The following is a 16,993-nucleotide window of genomic DNA, read 5'->3' as shown; positions in this document are numbered from 1 at the left end:
GCTGGGAGGGGACAGACCCAGGACAGGTGACCCAAACTAGCCAAAGGGGTATTCCATACCATCTGACGTCATGCTAAACAATATATAGGGGTGGCTAGCCGGGGGGAGGGGGGCCGGACTGCTCGGGGTTAGGCTGGGCATCGGTCAGCGGGTGGTGAGCAATTGCATTGTGCATCACTTGTTTGTACATACTATTATTACTTTCGTATTATCACCATTGTATCATCATTATTATTATTGTTATTATTATTTTGTTATTTTTTTTTCCTGTCTTATTAAACTGTCTTTATCTCAACTCACGGGCTTCACTTTCCATTTCTCTCCCCCGTCCCAGAGAGGGAGGGGGGAGGGTGAGCGAACGGCTGCGTGGTGTTTAGCTGCCGGTCGGGTTAAACCACGACACTGAGCCAATAACATAGGCTCAGGCAACGATCTCAGTGAAGTAGCAATTTTATTCGCGATTGCAGTGGTGGGCATACCACAAGCAGAAGCACACTTACTAGTCACACAGTACAGTTTATATACTTTACTTCTCGAGGACTGGGACCCTCCCCTGTTTCCCCATTGACTGGGTAATCCATGTGAAATGTGTTCATCTGATTCGTGTCAATATGGAACAATGCTAGGGCTGCATGGTATGATGAATGTGATCTTCTGTCTCACATACCCTTGTATAACCACAAGTCTAGGAAAACAAGAGTGGTTAATGTATATAGTTCTTTATCTTGCAAAGGAATGTTTTACCAATTTGTGTCAATAGAGAGCTTGAAGGGAAATGTATTTGTAGTCTTTTCCTTGAAGTCTCTGATATCTGGGGGGTTTCAGAACAACTGCTAACTATTATGACTATTGCATGGGACACTATGCAAGTCTCTGATATATGGCCAGGAGATTAAGGAGACGGGGAGAGCTGAAGAACAACTAAAAGACAAAGCTTGCAGGGGATGCTGCACAAGTCTTTGACATACAGCCAAGGAGAAGGACAAGAAGGAGGAAGACTATGAGCCTTCAGCACGAGAGACCCGCAGAGACCCCCAGAGGGACCACCGGAGACTGATGCGCATGCGTCAGTGGGAGGGTTTGGATTCCAGAAGCTAATTATAATAACCCTGTTTTTTTTAGAAGTAGTAATGAATATGTATCAGCCTAGGAGCATAAAAATCAGCTGCTTGATGTAACTGGTGTGCGTCTTGGTGGAGCAGAGACTCCCGGCGCACCCAGCGCTGTTTGCTTACCTCTATTCCTTTAATAAATTGTAAACTTTGATTATAGTCCTATTTTGAAGACTGAGCCATTTATTACAATGAGCTAATTTGTTGTGGAAATTAAGATAAAAACTACAATAATTTTACAATAACAGTTTAATGTGTATGCCTACACTGATGTGTATGCATACATATAAATATATATGTATATGTACACATTCACACATCACATCCATATTGCTAAGATGTAAAATATGATACAGAAAAATCATCAGATACATAAATCTCTTATGAGCATTTAGAGCCATTGGGCAGAAGATTCATTCAGGTCTAGTTAATCAGCATCTTGCAATCCGGCTACTGAGATAAGAGAAGTCTGTCTCATCTGTTGGTTTTCAATAACTGGAAGGTTTTGTTTCATCTATCTCACAATTCCTCCCATTTCTATTTGGAGAAATATGCAATCTGTTATATATGGAGTGGTAATTCATGTCGGAAAAATGGTTGATATTAATCAAGAAGGGGGAGATGTGGGAGTGTGGCCATGGGGGTCGGAAAGCCCCGTGGTTGATGATAACATCAGACTCTTAACAATGAGGCTATCAGGAATGTAAAGAGTTTAGAGGGAACAAAGAAGGGTGATTCAGGAGATGCCTTGCTGTCTGGGGTTGCTTGTTCTTCCTCTGTTAAGGAATGGAAGTTGTGTGGGGGGGTTGCTGGTTAGAACTGTTAAGATTTATTGTTTAGTGTGCTTTCAAGTGTTAACGAAATGCCGGAAATGCAATCACGTTTTGTTGCTTTCGGGAACCTTGTGGTGGGCAGAGCATGTGCAGAAGAAGAGGGGGACAGTCGAAGCCACTCCTGCAGTCTGGAACAAAAGGTTGCTAATGGTGATGGGAAACTGTGAGCCTTTCACCCGCAAGGACCGCCACAAAGAGAATTATAATATGAAGCGGGGATAGGATATCCATATGTATAAGTGTACTTGGTTTTCTTGTAAATATGTAACAGCAATGTCCTATATATATTTGGAAAGTTCGACGGGTGCGTGTGTGTGTTGGTAGAGCATAGACTCCCCGCACACCCAGCGCTGTTTACTTGCCTTTTATAAATATTCTTTTATGTTACTAAATTCAGAGTTGAGACTTCATTTATAACAAATCTGTTCCATTAATAAAATGTTGCAAGTAGATTCCTCCTTCCATGCAATTCTAAACCCACTTGACAGGTGGATATTTTGACCTGTACATGGTGCAAAGCATTGAGTCATTTTAGTAAGTGTATGTCTCCACAAAGAAAAGAAAGATAGACACTAATTAAAACCTGGGTAAGTCATCTGGAAGACTGGTAGCACACTGTTATAAATGACGATACAACTCAATCTGAATTTAGTAATATTTATAAAAGGCAAGTAAACAGGCCCCTGGTGGAGCAGGCTGTTCCCCCCTCCCGTCCCCCTCCCCGATGCTTGGGAAACTGACCAAACACCACAGCAAATATACCAAAACTTCTAGACTGTTACTTAGATAATGCCTACATCCCCTTTCCCTGCTCATTCAACTTCAAACAGCTCTGTCAAACGCTACATACCACACCTTTAACACCTTCAGTAACCTTTTTTTTTTTTTTTTTTTTTTTTTTTAACACTTCTTTCTATCTTTGTTTCTACAGCCTGTACTTTCACCAAAGTCTGTCAAGGGCCAACTTAATTTCATACCTTTCTCCCTCCAGGATGCTAAAACAACATATCAGTATACCACATTTCATCCCATTTTCCTTCTTTCCTCCTTCTTCCACTCCGGATATGCCTATTCGAAGTGGCCAGCCTAGCCACACTTAAAACATCTTATCAAAGCCTGTCCCTGCTAGGACTCAGGCCACAACACAGGCAGCCTTCTTTGCCTGCCATTCCTTCATCTCTCTTCCTCTCCTTTCCATCCTGGCCCTGACTCCTCCTGAAGATTTTCTTCCTCTTTCTCCAACCCTCTGCCTCACTACCTGCTGCAGTGTCAATACCATTAGTTTCGCTCTCTGCTTTTCCTTCTCATCTCCCCTCCGGACACACACCTCCAGGGCCTCCCGCAGGAGGGTCCCCCAGTGACTGTTCACTACATCCACCCACCTTCTGGAGCATTTTCTGCGTATCTTGCCAGGCTTTAATCACACAATGAACTTTCAAGAGCCCTTGGGAAGAGCCTTGAGTCCTTGGGACTCATCCCCGAGTACTTTCTCATTCTGACCCCAAGTCTCTCATATGATTTCTGTGTTGCACACTATTATTATTCCAGCCAGGATTGGCAAGTGGGTATTTCTGCCCTGCCGGTATTACCCCTGGTCCTGGAGGATGAGCTCTTTCCCATTCTTGTATAGCAGCTCTCCTCCTGATCATACCCATTTCTTTCCCTGTAAACAACATACTTATAGACATAATTCCCTCCCCCAAGAGTATAAGTCAGGTCATAGGAACTGGTCTAATTGTTCAGCTAGGCTGTTGGGGTCCTCAAATAAAGACTTCCTCTCCTTCTTAAAAGTCCTAACCTCTCTGCTGGTAAGGAGGGGGGGTAGTTCACCTAAGAGGATACACAGTTAGTATTAGTACTGTTAGTATCAGGGAAGGCAAAATTCTCAATATATCTTCTACCTTGTTCTAATTCTTGCCAGAGCCTAGAGTACGATCCTTCTTTAGGGACAGTGTTAATTACAGTCCCTGTCTCCCTTCTTGGAGTGACTGCTGCTGCCACGGGTACAATATTAGGATTATAGGGAGCATAACTTGGCTCCTTCTCCGAAAAAGGAATCTTATTGTTTACACATAAATTTAAAGCCTGAATTTTCATCAGAGCCGTATTTTGGCCAAAATACTGCTGTTTCCTTAATTGGTTCTTTTGTCCAGACTGATACAGAGTATTTAACTTTTTTTTTTTTTTCTTTTTTTCTTTTAAAATCTCCTCTAATTTTGGGATTAAGTTTCCAATTTCTTATCATTCTTCAGGAAGAACTATTGGTAGGCACTCCACTCCCACAGGGATATCTCCCTGTCCCCTGGAACTCATATTTCCCATTTTTCCTAGCCCTCGTCAGTATGTTGCTACAGAAATTTCCCTTCTGCAGTGTACCACACACTAACATTCTGAAAAATGGGGGTGTACTACCCAGCACTTTCCCGTGAAAGGGTTACCGTACACCAAATTTCCCTCGTGTACTACCCATCACTTTCCTGTGCGAGGGCTTACCATACACCAGATTTCCCGAGACTCTTCACACAGAGTCTCACCCGACCCCCAAGGCAATACTTAATATTTCTTACCTTGGTCTATGCACAGAGTTACCGGATCGATTCTTAAAAACCCAGAGTGCCTACCTTCTTCCTTTCCCCACTACTTCACGGATCCTGCCTCTTTAACCAGCCCTCTGTCAGCTTTCCGCAGAACCACCACTGCCGATGCACAGGACCGCTGAAATCAGAGGGGCATGCCTTCCTGCTGCTGCAGCGGTGGGGCTCCCCAGTAGGTGACTGGATCCCGGACGAGCCCCCAAATTGTGAGAAACACTCCGTAGCCAATAATTTAGGCTCAGGCGAGGATCTCAGTGAAGTAGTAATTTACTCGTGATTGTAATGGCGGGCACCCTACAAGCAGGAGAGAACGCATCTACTAGTTCCAAAACACAGTTTATATACTTTTTGATGACAGGACCCTCCCCTGTTTCCCCACTGAGTGGGTAATCCAGGTTCACAATCTATTTGATGCTTCACAAACAATGCATGGCCTTCAGTTGACGGCCTGTTAAATTTCAAATTTCTTTTGACATTTTTACTGTTTGAAGTGGTAATGTTTCTTCACTTATCTGACTTGACTTGACACCGTGATTTTCACCTAATTGTCCTAAGGAGTCTGGTTGTCTGCATTTTACAAGGTCGCCTGCTAAGCTTTCTTATCACTGTAAGCATATCTCAGTACCACATTCCCTCCTTCTAAACAATGTAACTCTGCAAAAACAACATTTCTATTCCCACACTAATAATATGATTATCATAAAACATTAAACAACAAATTTTAACAGTTCCAACTAGCAACCCCCCAGCAACTTCCATTCCTTAACAGAGGAAGAACAAGCAACCCCAGACAGCAAGGCATCTCCTGAATCACCCTTCTTTGTTCCCTCTAAACTCTTTACATTCCTGATAGCCTCATAGTTAAGAGTCTGATGTTATCATCAACCACGGGGCTTTCCGACCCCCATGGCCACACTCCCACATCTCCCCCTTCTTGATTAATATCAACCAACTTCTCAACAAGATTTACCACTCCATATATAACAGTGGTAGCTGCTTTCAGTGTTTTACAGGAAATCAATTATTACTGTATTTCACTAAAGTGGGCCAATTCAACAACAGCTGGCAAAATTAAACAACCCAACCCTTAATTTCTCATAGTAAGTTAGTTCATAGAGTTAATGAAAAAAAAAAAAACACACAACTGTTTACATATTATACTTATATCTACATTAGAATGATTAAATCCCATAAATTATGCAGGACACCATTAGTAAGTTTCATTATGCATCAGAATACAATGTCCTCATTCCAGCATCAGTCTTGGATTAATTACATAGCAATCACAGCAGAGCTGACACTGCAGTAGATGGGGGATTACCCTCGCTGTCCCTTGGTGCAAACAGTCATTAATATGATGGCACGAGGATTTGGGATAACAAATCACCCCTGGTTAGTACAGACAAAAAAATCAGCTACTTGATGTAACTGGTGTGCGTCTAGGTGGAGCGGAGACTCCCGATGCACCCAGCGCTGTTTGCTTACCTCTATTCTTTTAATAAATTGTAAACTTTGATTATAATCCTATTTTGGGACTGAGTCATTTATAACAGGTGGTACAAGAGAAGATGTTACACCCTAAGCCTTATACAATATACTGTAAAGATGCAACCAAAACTATGTGAAGGATAAGACTTGTAGCACATAGCTGCTGTGAACAGAGATACAGATAGTGATATCACCACATTGAATTTACGCTCATGAACACAGTTTCAGTTCAGTTCTTACCTAGAGTCCCCTGATCAATTTAATCCAAAGTGCTTCTAGAGATGCACTGCACAAGAAAGGGCTCTCCTCCCATCTCCAGTCCACAGAATCCTACCCTGAGTCCCTCAAGCATTTTCACAGTGAACTGATCCAAGTGAAAGAGAACCCAGGGAACTTGTTTATATATATTAAATAAAAATATTATTTTTATATATATAAGACTTTTTTTTTTACTTATTTCAGTAAAAAGAAAACAAAACAAATATTTATTTTACAAACACGTGTGAAGTAATTGCCTAAAGTGACTAGGAAAATTAAAGTAATATTCACATTTTAAAGAAAATTATGGACTGTTAGTCTTGTATGTTTAAATAGTCTCTTACGGTGAGGTAGCCAATAGGTAATATTAAGGCCTTTCCATTCTGCTTCTGTGGAAAAAAAGGTCTTAGAGATACCTCCTACCTTATTGCAACAATTAGACTTCATGGAAGATAATAATCTTACCTGTATTTGACTATACATATAGTCTCACTTCTCTGTTATGATTTCTGGGACCCTGCCCTGTGATATTTGAAAACACAGAGCCTGTAGATGGCACACCCAGGCAGTGATCCTGCATTAGAAAAAAGTATTGGTATTGTCCTTATCCTGTGTGAAGTCCTAGCATCCCCAATAAGACACGAGAGATGGCCAGCGTTCTCACTTAATTCTTCAGGAAACAAAAATGCCACATCAAACTTAATCTAGACACTAAGGTTGAAATTGCCAGGGAAACAGACATATTTCAGAACACTGAAATACTGCCAGGACATTTACTCCAATATATTTATTGCTCAAGAGATATTTACATAATTTTTTAGTGGCCAGAAGCTGTCTCCATACATCTCAAATTACTGTGTTCCCACATTGTGGAGGGGTAGTGAGCTAATAGAAACCAAACAAGCAGAAGAACATTTGGGCAGTAATCATGTGTTCTTCAGGATGGGATGCAACCAACTGAATGAGGAAACATAATTTAAATGTGTTGCTAAGATGATCATAAAAAAAGGAAGTGGAAGACATATCTGCCACTGCTAGAATACTGTCTGTCTTAAATCAGACATTGCTCTCTACAACTACCTGAAATTAAGGTGTGGGGAGCTGGGGTCAGCCTCTTCTCACAGGTACCTAGCAATAGTACTAGAGGGAATGACCTGAAGTTGCACCAGGGGAGGTTTAGGTTGGAAATTAAGAGACATTTCTTCTCAAAAAGAGTAGCCAGGCATTGGAATGGGGTGCCCAGAGAGGTGGTGGAGTCACCGTCCCTGGGGTTAAGAAAAGGTTGGACCTGGTGCTTAGGGACATGGTATAGTGGGTAATATTGGTGGTAGGGGGATGGGTGGACCAGATGATCTTAGAGATCTTTCCAATCTTTATGATTTATGACTCTATGATTTCATATTTGTTCTCCAGTGTTTTGTTATTTATTTTAACAGAAGTCCTTGTCAAACTTAGTGTTCCTAGTGTTGTTCTGGGTCTAGGCCTGTTTTTTTATTTTTTTTTATTTTTTTTTTTTCTTTGGACACTCATACTGTGGTGCAATTGCCTGAAGTGACTAGGAAAATTAAAGTAATATTCACATTTTAAAGGAAATGTACAGCATTGAAGAGGCTTTCAGGGTAGGGCATAGCTGCATTACCTGAGCATTCCCTAGGCTTCCAACCTTAGATGTTACCGCACTAGGGGAACCTGGTGTGCTAACTCTAAGGAACAGTACAGAGTGTAGAGCAGAGTGGAGACACCACGGCTAGGCTCTGTGAACAGGTGGGGACTCGATTGGTCTTGTGCATACCGAGACAGATAAGCTGCACCTATTGTTACCCTGAGCCAAGGACCTGTCATGTTTTTGACAAATGTTGTACCCTGGTGTACTTTTGCTCATTATAACATCATTATAATACCAAAACATACCTCCATCCCAAAAGCCAACCGCCTCCAAGGTGCGACCACCCCTCACTGAGCATGCGCTCTGAATTTCTCGGAGCCTATTACTTTAAACGGTGACGGGAGAACTTTTCACCAATCATAACTAAGATATGCTTGACTAGAGTCACTCAAGCTCCACCTAAAGGATAGAAAATAATATAAATTGGCGTAAGAGACAGGGGATGTTAGGGAAGATACCATCATCAGGGAAGATACCATCCTGACTTCTGGGATCAGTTGATGGGTTGAGCCTCTCCTCCCCTGCCCCCCAGCACTCCCTCCTCCCCCGCCCCGCCCCGGGTAAGACTTGAACACTTGGTTATACTGGGTGTCTCCATGGAAACTTAGAAATCTCTATAGAACCTTTAACGCGTTAATAGCCAGGCTGTGTACCTGTGTATTTCATGCATGCTAGCTTGCTTTTGCAGACAGTAGATTATTGCCAGCAATCCAAAGAACCTGTGTTCCTGTTGCTGTAATAAATTGCACTTAACTGCATTGTTACTAGCCATGATATTTCTCATTGAATGCAACTGGAGTGAAGGTGTGTGTCCTGGTTTCAGTTAGGATAGAGTTAATTTTCTTCCTAGTAGCTGGTAGAATTCTATGTTTTGGATTAGGATGAGAAGAGTGCTGATAACACCCCGATATCACCAGAGGAGGAGGTGGTCTGTGCTGAAGAAGCCCCACTATACCAGAAAATGAGAAGAAATATACCCTGTTCTCTGATGGGTCCTGTCGTATTGTGGGGAAGCATCGGAGATGGAAGGCTGCTGTATGGAGTCCTACACGACGAGTTGCAGAAGCTGCTGAGGGAGAAGGTGAATCAAGTCAGTTTGCAGAAGTGAAAGCCATTCAGCTGAATTTAGATATTGCTGAACGAGAAAAATGGCCAGTTCTCTATCTCTACACTGATTCAAGGATGGTAGCAAATGCCCTGTGGGGATGGTTACAGCAATGGAAGCAAAACAACTGGCAGCGTAGGGGCAAACCCATCTGGGCTGCTGCATTGTGGCAAGATACTGCTGCTCAGGTGGAGAACCTGGTTGTAAGGGTACGCCACATAGATGCTCATGTACCCAAGAATCGGGCTACTGAAGAACATGAAAACAACCAGCAGGTGGATCAGGCTGCTAAGATTGAAGTAGCTCAGGTGGACCTGGATTGGCAGCATAAAGGTGAATTATTTATAGCCCGATGGGCCCATGACACCTCAGGCCATCAAGGTAGAGATGCAACATACAGATGGGCTCGTGATCGAGGGGTGGACCTGACCATGGACGCTATAGCGCAGATTATTCATGATTCATGTGAAAGATGTGCTGCAATCAAGCAAGCCAAACGGTCAAAGCCTCTTTGGTATGGAGGACGATGGCTGAAATATAAATATGGAGAGGCCTGGCAGATTGATTACATCACACTCCCTCAAACTCGCAACGGCAAGCGCTATGTACTTACAATGGTGGAAGCAACCACCAGATGGCTGGAAACATATCCTGTGCCTCATGCCACAACCTGGAACACTATCCTGGATCCTATGGTGACATGGCACCCCAGAAAGAATAGAGTCAGACAATGGGACTCATTTCCCAAACAACCTTATAGACACTTGGTCCAAAGAGCATGGTATTGAGTGGGTGTATCACATCCCCTATCATGCACCAGCCTCCGGGAAAGTTGAACGATACAACGGACTGTTAAAGACTACATTGAAAGCAATGGGTGCTGGGACATTCAAGCATTGGGATACGCATTTGGCAAAGGCCACCTGGTTAGTCAATACTAGGGGATCTGCCAACCGAGCTGGACCTGCCCAATCAAACCTGTTACGTCCTGTAGAAGGGGATAAAGTTCCTGTAGTGCACGCAAGAAATATGCTGGGTAAAACAGTCTGGGCTACTCCTGCCTCAGGAAAAGGCAAACCCATTCGTGGAATTGCTTTTGCTCAGGGACCTGGATGCACTTGGTGGGTAATGCAAAAGAATGGGGAGGTCCGGTGTGTATCTCAAGGGATTTTAATACTGGGTGAGAGTAGCCCACGAGTTGAATTGTATCATGTTAATTACTATATAATACTGTATGTCATCACTACCATGATTAATATATACCCTAGATGAAAATGGTGATTAATTAGAATGTATGGGAAAGAGTGTAACCTGAGCATGACATAAATGGTATGGAATAAGGGGTGGATAGATGTCCTGGTTTCAGTTAGGACAGAGTTAATTTTCTTCCTAGTAGCTGGTGGAATGCTATGTTTTGGCTTAGGATGAGAAGAGTGCTGATAACACCCTGATGTTTTGATTGTTGCAGAGCAGTGCTTACACCAAGCCAAGGACTTTTCAGCTTCTCACTCTGTCCTGCCAACAGGCAGGCTGGGGGTGCAGCAAGAGCTGAGAGGGGACAGACCCAGAGCATCTGACCCAAACTAGCCAAAGGGGTATTCCATCCCATCTGACATCATGCTAAACAATATATAGGGGTGGCTAGCCGGGGGGAGGAGAGCCGGACTGCTCGGGGATAAGCTGGGCATCGGTCGGGTGGTGAGCAATTGCATTGTGCATCACTTGTTTCTTACACATTATTAGTAGTAGTACTATTATCATCATCATTGTTATTATTATTATTGTTATTATTATTTTCCTGTCTTAATAAACTGTCTGTATCTCAAATCACAGGCTTCACTTTCCCATTTCTCTCCCCATCCCAGAGGGGGAGGGGGGAGGGTAAGCGAATGGCTGTGTGGTGTTTAGCTGCTGGCCAGGTTAAACCACAACAGCATGTTATGTTGTTGGTTAATCCCTGATTGTGATAGTTCAGTGCTCTGAATCTGACCGGACCTATATTGGTTAATGCATTATTGGTGAATCTGTGACTGTGATAGTTCAGTACCCTGAATCCAGCCAGACCCATAACGGTTAATCGGCCACACCCCTTAGCATGACAACATGCACCGTCTACTACGTGTAGTCTTAAATTTTTGTTTAGACTCATTTCTTAGAAAATATCAGAAATCTGATATTCTCTTGCAGTACGGGAAAATAGTTTTCTACCTGATCTGAGAAGACAGTAGAGTAAAATGCATTTTTTTTAGCCAGTATTTAAGATACAAGATGATGAACATCATGTGTTTTGAGTGCTGGTGGGGAAGGAAATCCCACTAAAAAGAACCAAAGCATAGGTCGAATCCTTTATAAGGAAGAGGATGGTGCTGCTTAAAGCAGCTGAGAAAAGAGGGAGGTTTTTATGAAGTAAAAGTTTAAAGACCAAGTTAAAAAGATCTTTGTTCTTAAGCAAGAGAGATACCAGTGGGAGAGTGAGTAGTAGGAAAGAATTCAGGACAAATGTCTCAAAGGAGCTACAGAAAAAGCTCTTAAAAAATAAATAATAACAATAATAATAAAAGAAACACTAAATGAAACACAGAAAATATTTTGAAAAGCTGAAGGGACAAGGAAGATGCCACCAAAGTTGCCTAGAAGTCAAGAGCTGCCAAATCAAGGCTGGCTTTAAAATATTAAAAAGTCGGGAAATGGCATTATTCCTAAACATCTACTGAGGCCCGGGGGCACAACAAAAGAAACCCACTACAGCTGCATGGAAATTGGTAAATTCTTGTTCTCATGCTATGTGTCAAACTCCTTTCTCTCTGCTTCCCTAATTCATATTTCTGCACATGAGGTAATCCAGACACTGAAAAGACTTTAATGCTAAAATATTGGTTAGGAGGCAACACTCAGATCTTTATGGGAAGATGAATATATATAAAAAAAGCTCAAAATCCGGAGTAAAGAATGAGGGAACTAGGGTCTGAGATGAGATGAGTTCTGCCTGATCTCCAGAAACCAGATGAGAATATCTATGGGTTTTCTGAGCTAGTTTAACAGGGCACTGAAGAAATATGGGAGAAAGCAAGGAAAGGTGTCACCTTACATAGCTGGTGACAGCAAGAACTCCCTCTGTTTACTTACCTGCATGTCTTTCTGCTCCTAGCACTCACCATACCTCTGGAATAAGATGTAGCACTTTTCAAGACATTGTGGTTTATTATTTGCTGCTGAAAAACCTCCCAGTGGTTCAGGTATGCCAGGATTTCTTTTCTTCTCAGAAAGAGTAATCAGGCATTGAAATAGGTTGCCCAGGGAGGTGGTGGAATTGCTGTCCCTGGGGGTGTTTAAGGAAAGGTTGGAAGTGGTGTTTAGGGACATGGTTTAGTGGGTGACATTGGTAGTAGGGGGTTGGTTGGACCAGATGATTCTATGAATCATGATTCTATGATTTAAGACAACCCACACTTTGAACAGGAGCTGTGTTGTGCTGTGGATGGAGGAGTTGGGAGCAGCTGTCACAGAAACAGCTGCAAGGGAGTGATGCTACTCAGGGATCCTCCTTTGCAGGAGAAGTCCTCCAGGGGCCGAATTCTGCAGTTTTACAAACGCTTTGTGTCTCTGAAGTGTCTTTCTTGTGCTTTCATGTAAAGCATACCTGTTTTCAGGGAGTAAGTCTTCCTTAAAAAGGATATTTGGTGTTCCTATTCATTCATTATCTTTGTTTTACCCCTGCTAATTACTCCTTTGGTACTAAACTAAGCAGAACATTAAACCTTTTGTCCTTACAGGAGAGAGAATTCAAGTGGATTAACCTGCCAGAAAGATATTCTGGAGATCCATTCCCTTACAGGGAACATCTTCTCTGCTCCTTTGAATGAAGGCAAATACACAAGAGCACCAAAGTAAATGCTTTCTATATTTCAGTTTTGATTTGTAACATTTGAAGAGATTGGGACAGGTTAATTCAGGTCTTAAATTCAAGTGTTCAAAAAATAACATTTTCAGAGCTTGACATTAGTCCCAATCTCTCTTTCTCATTTCCATTCTCTGATCTTTAAAGGCAAAAAATTAGATGCAGTACTTATTACTCCAAGTGGCAATAAAATATGCTTCATAACAGTCTGTGAAAACAGGGAAAAGAAGTGAAAGCATACAAATGGTTTACATGAAGAATGGGTGTAGGATAGAGGACTTCAGGATTTCCATTCTGCTGAGCCTTTCTTCTCTTATTTGTCTTTCCTTCATAAGCTCACCAGAGTGTCACTAAGTATATACTTAAATGTGCTCACAGCCTCCAGTCATTACTCTACACCTAATAATCCCAAAGTAAATGCATTGCATGATTGGTACAAAACAAGAAAGATAGCCTGCCTTCATTTAAGGCAATAAAAGAGCTCATGCAGATTTAAGAGAATACAGAATTTCACTCCATATGTTCACAGTTCTTTCAGTTACAGTAATGTTATTAGTAGCAGGTGTAACACTCGTATATTAAAATCTCTCCTTTAATAAGAAAATTTTCATGATTGGCATCAGATAGCAAGAACAAAATAAAGACAATAAAAATGGTTATAGCCCTTTCATCAATAGTTCTCAGTTTCCTAAAAAAGAAGTGATAATCGTTATGTCTGCTTTGCACATGAGGAGTCTGAGGTTAGTTTCACTGGTTTACCCAGCCAGCTCCACTCTTTAAAACAAAGAACATTACCAAAATAAACATCAAAGATTACTTTTGTTTTTCAGACAATAAGATTTTTTGACTTACTTAGGATGCCAGCAGGCTAACATTAAAACTCTTGCTTGTCCAGACCAATGTTTTATTTTCAACAGAAAATAAACCAATAGAATAATAAAACAAATTCATCGTGGTCTCTACTGCCTTGAAGGAATCAGAGATAGTACTCAGTGTTTATAGTGCAACTCAGTAGAGCACAGTGCCAAATGGTCACAGACATTTTCCCATTGCACATCAGAAATGAGCTAACATCCAAAGCAGATGAATGAAAAGGTGTGACTTTTTTTTTTTTTTTTTCCTAAATTGAAGGATCAGAGCAGGCAGGAAGAGACACACACTGCAGCAAGCTGGACTCTTCCATTTGTCCAAGAAATAGTGCAGTGTCTCACTGCATTATTGCATTACACATGAACAGTTCAATCTCCAATATTTCCATTTTTTTTTTGCTTGTTCATTTTCTATCTGAAATTAGATAATTTGTGATGAAAAAGTGATGAATCATTAACATTTTTACCAAAAAATGCAGCTGTTTGCTGGAAAAAAATAAAAACAAAAGGCCTGCTATCTGCTAGTCATAGAAGCTGTCTTGATTTCTGACCAATGTACTAAACCTTGAGGAGCAGAATAATGTGCATGTGTGTATGAGTGAGAAAGAGGGCTGTTTTGCTTATTTTTAGTTTTCTAACTTGGGTGCTATATGCATTCATACATACTGTGATCCTGAATTGCTTGAAGTAAACCATATGAACACCTGTGAATACCTTCGTGAGGTTACTAACCAACTATTTGGTTGTTGTATTTTATTAGGATTTCTTTGTTCTTGCTCATTAGGATCAAGAATTCCAGATTTGATCTCTCATACTGAAAGTTTCATTAAAAACACTTTACTACCAGGAAAAAAAAAGTTGGACTTTGGCCAATAGACAGTTTCACAAAACATCCCTATTATTTTGCAGTAAACAGCTAGCTGGCCATGCTGTTCAGTATGTACAGAGAAACCTAGTTCCGTCAGCAGTAAGACAATATATTCCTTTTCCCCAGATTTTCATAAGATTAGCCAGACCTATGAAAGAATAATTACATTACCATAAAACATTTCAAATTTTGATCCTATAAATGTATTTGATGGATTCATAAATGATCATTATTTCTCTCTCTCTCTCTTTTTTTTTTTTTTTCCTTGGGGATTTTTTTGTTAGTTTGTTTTGTTTGGTTTGGTTTTGGTCTTTTTTGAGAGCAGTGCAACCTTGGATGATGAGGCTGATCTGTACCAAGTTTTAGTACATGTACCAAAAAAATGAAAAAAGAAAAAATAAAGTACATCTTTTCTTTTCTTTTCTTTTCTTTTCTTTTCTTTTCTTTTCTTTTCTTTTCTTTTCTTTTCTTTTCTTTTCTTTTCTTTTCTTTTCTTTTCTTTTCTTTTCTTTTCTTTTCTTTTCTTTTCTTTTCTTTTTTCTTTTTTTCCTGAAAATAGATTAGTAAAACTGAAGTAAAACCTTGTGCTTTAGTTACCCTGCCCTTGGAACTGTTATTTAGGCTGGTTAAATACCATTGATTCAATTCATTTTCTTCACCTGGAAAGCAAAGAACCCATCATATATGGCAATGCACTTGCATGCATGTTTAGGCATGAACACATGGTCTCTCCAGAGTCAGAAGGTCAGTTCAGAAGACTCAAATACAAAAAAGTGCAAAACAGTTCAATGAGATTAAAAAAAAAAAAAGAAAAAGAAAAATACTGATTTCCAATATATATATTATTCTTGTGTGTTATAAAAGCATTAAGGCTTCGTGTTGGACATGCAGTGTTGGGAAATACAGCCAAGGGAAGTAGACCCTGGTCCTGTTTTGCTGATGCAGGCTGCGGGAATGACTTGTAGGGCCTGGTTTGAGGTCTCTGCTCTATCCTTGTTTCACAAGTCAGTGTCAATGTTTCTGTAATGCTAATTGCTACAGGAAACGTTCCTGACCAGGTTATTGCTGTTGGTGGTTTATTTGTTTGTTTATTTACAAGAATCATACAATCACATCAGTCTGACCTATGCAAAATGCAAAGTGGGTTTTTTGTCTGTCTGGTTATCTTGTAAAAAATTTTTATTTTCAAATCATACTACATATAGTCTTTACCTGCAGATTACAGGTAAAAACTACATTAGACATCTAGGTTAGTTGGGAAATATTTTATAAACTATGCTAATAACCAGGCCAAAAACCCTGGTCTTCCACTTTCCTCCCCTGGAAACCACAGCCCTTAGCATTCTTGAAAATTGCTCTGAGTGTTTTGGAGAGTGGAATATGATTTGTGAACATTTCCATTTCAATTCAATAAGAAGCAACCTGCTTCTACAAACTGCCTGGTTTATTTCATATTATAAAGGATGTATTCTTAACCTCAAATGGAAACATCTCTATTATCATGTTTAGTCATCCATGTACAATACTGGTTAATTATTTATACCAATTAAAGACAGAAGCCTTGAGCTATTAGCAACCTGCCAAAGGATTTTGTTGTTGTTGTTGTTGTTGTTTTCATCATCCCTGAATGAAGTCATCTTAAGGATTTGAGGGACTGCTCTCTGAAAAGCATTTCCCGATGCTATATGGACAGGCTGCATATGGAAATACTGTTAGATGCATTCAGTGTGCATTCAGTTTGGTGTTACCATATTTGGTTATTTCACCAGACTAAACTTTGGAGTCTTCTCTAGATTTCCAATTGGAACAAAGGCTTTGTTTATGATTGCAGTTTTTGTACTTCTGTTCTGTAAGAGAATACTGTTATATGAGGTTTTACTTTTAATGCTGAAAGAATAGACAGGAAACATTTCCTAAGGGGGAAAAAATGTCTTTGCTTGGCTAGTAACAGAGACAGATAGTGCATTATATTCCACTAGGAATAAACAGAAAGCTCTTCCTGCCACTGCTGCTCTTTTTTTCACCTTGAATTGCTGATGCTTGCCCAAATGCCAGCTGACACTGAGCGGGATCATTTCTGACTAGGATGCTGAAATATGCTTTGATGTCTTTACATGTTTTATATAGGCTCCAAGTCCTTTGTGCCTCACAGCAAAATCACAACCATGCCCTATGCAGTATGCAAATGTGTGTCCTTTCCTTCTTGATGTTTTCCTAACACATCATTCTGGGAACATGGCTTTTTTTTTTTTTTACTGCTCATTTTATCCATTTTAATTTAGGTTATGTTTTGGTTTGGGCT

This window comes from Aythya fuligula, chromosome W (assembly GCF_009819795.1).
Source record: "Aythya fuligula isolate bAytFul2 chromosome W, bAytFul2.pri, whole genome shotgun sequence".
Lineage (NCBI taxonomy): Eukaryota > Metazoa > Chordata > Aves > Anseriformes > Anatidae > Aythya > Aythya fuligula.
The sequence above is the reverse complement of the archived record's forward strand: the minus strand, read 5'-3'. Positions refer to the sequence as shown.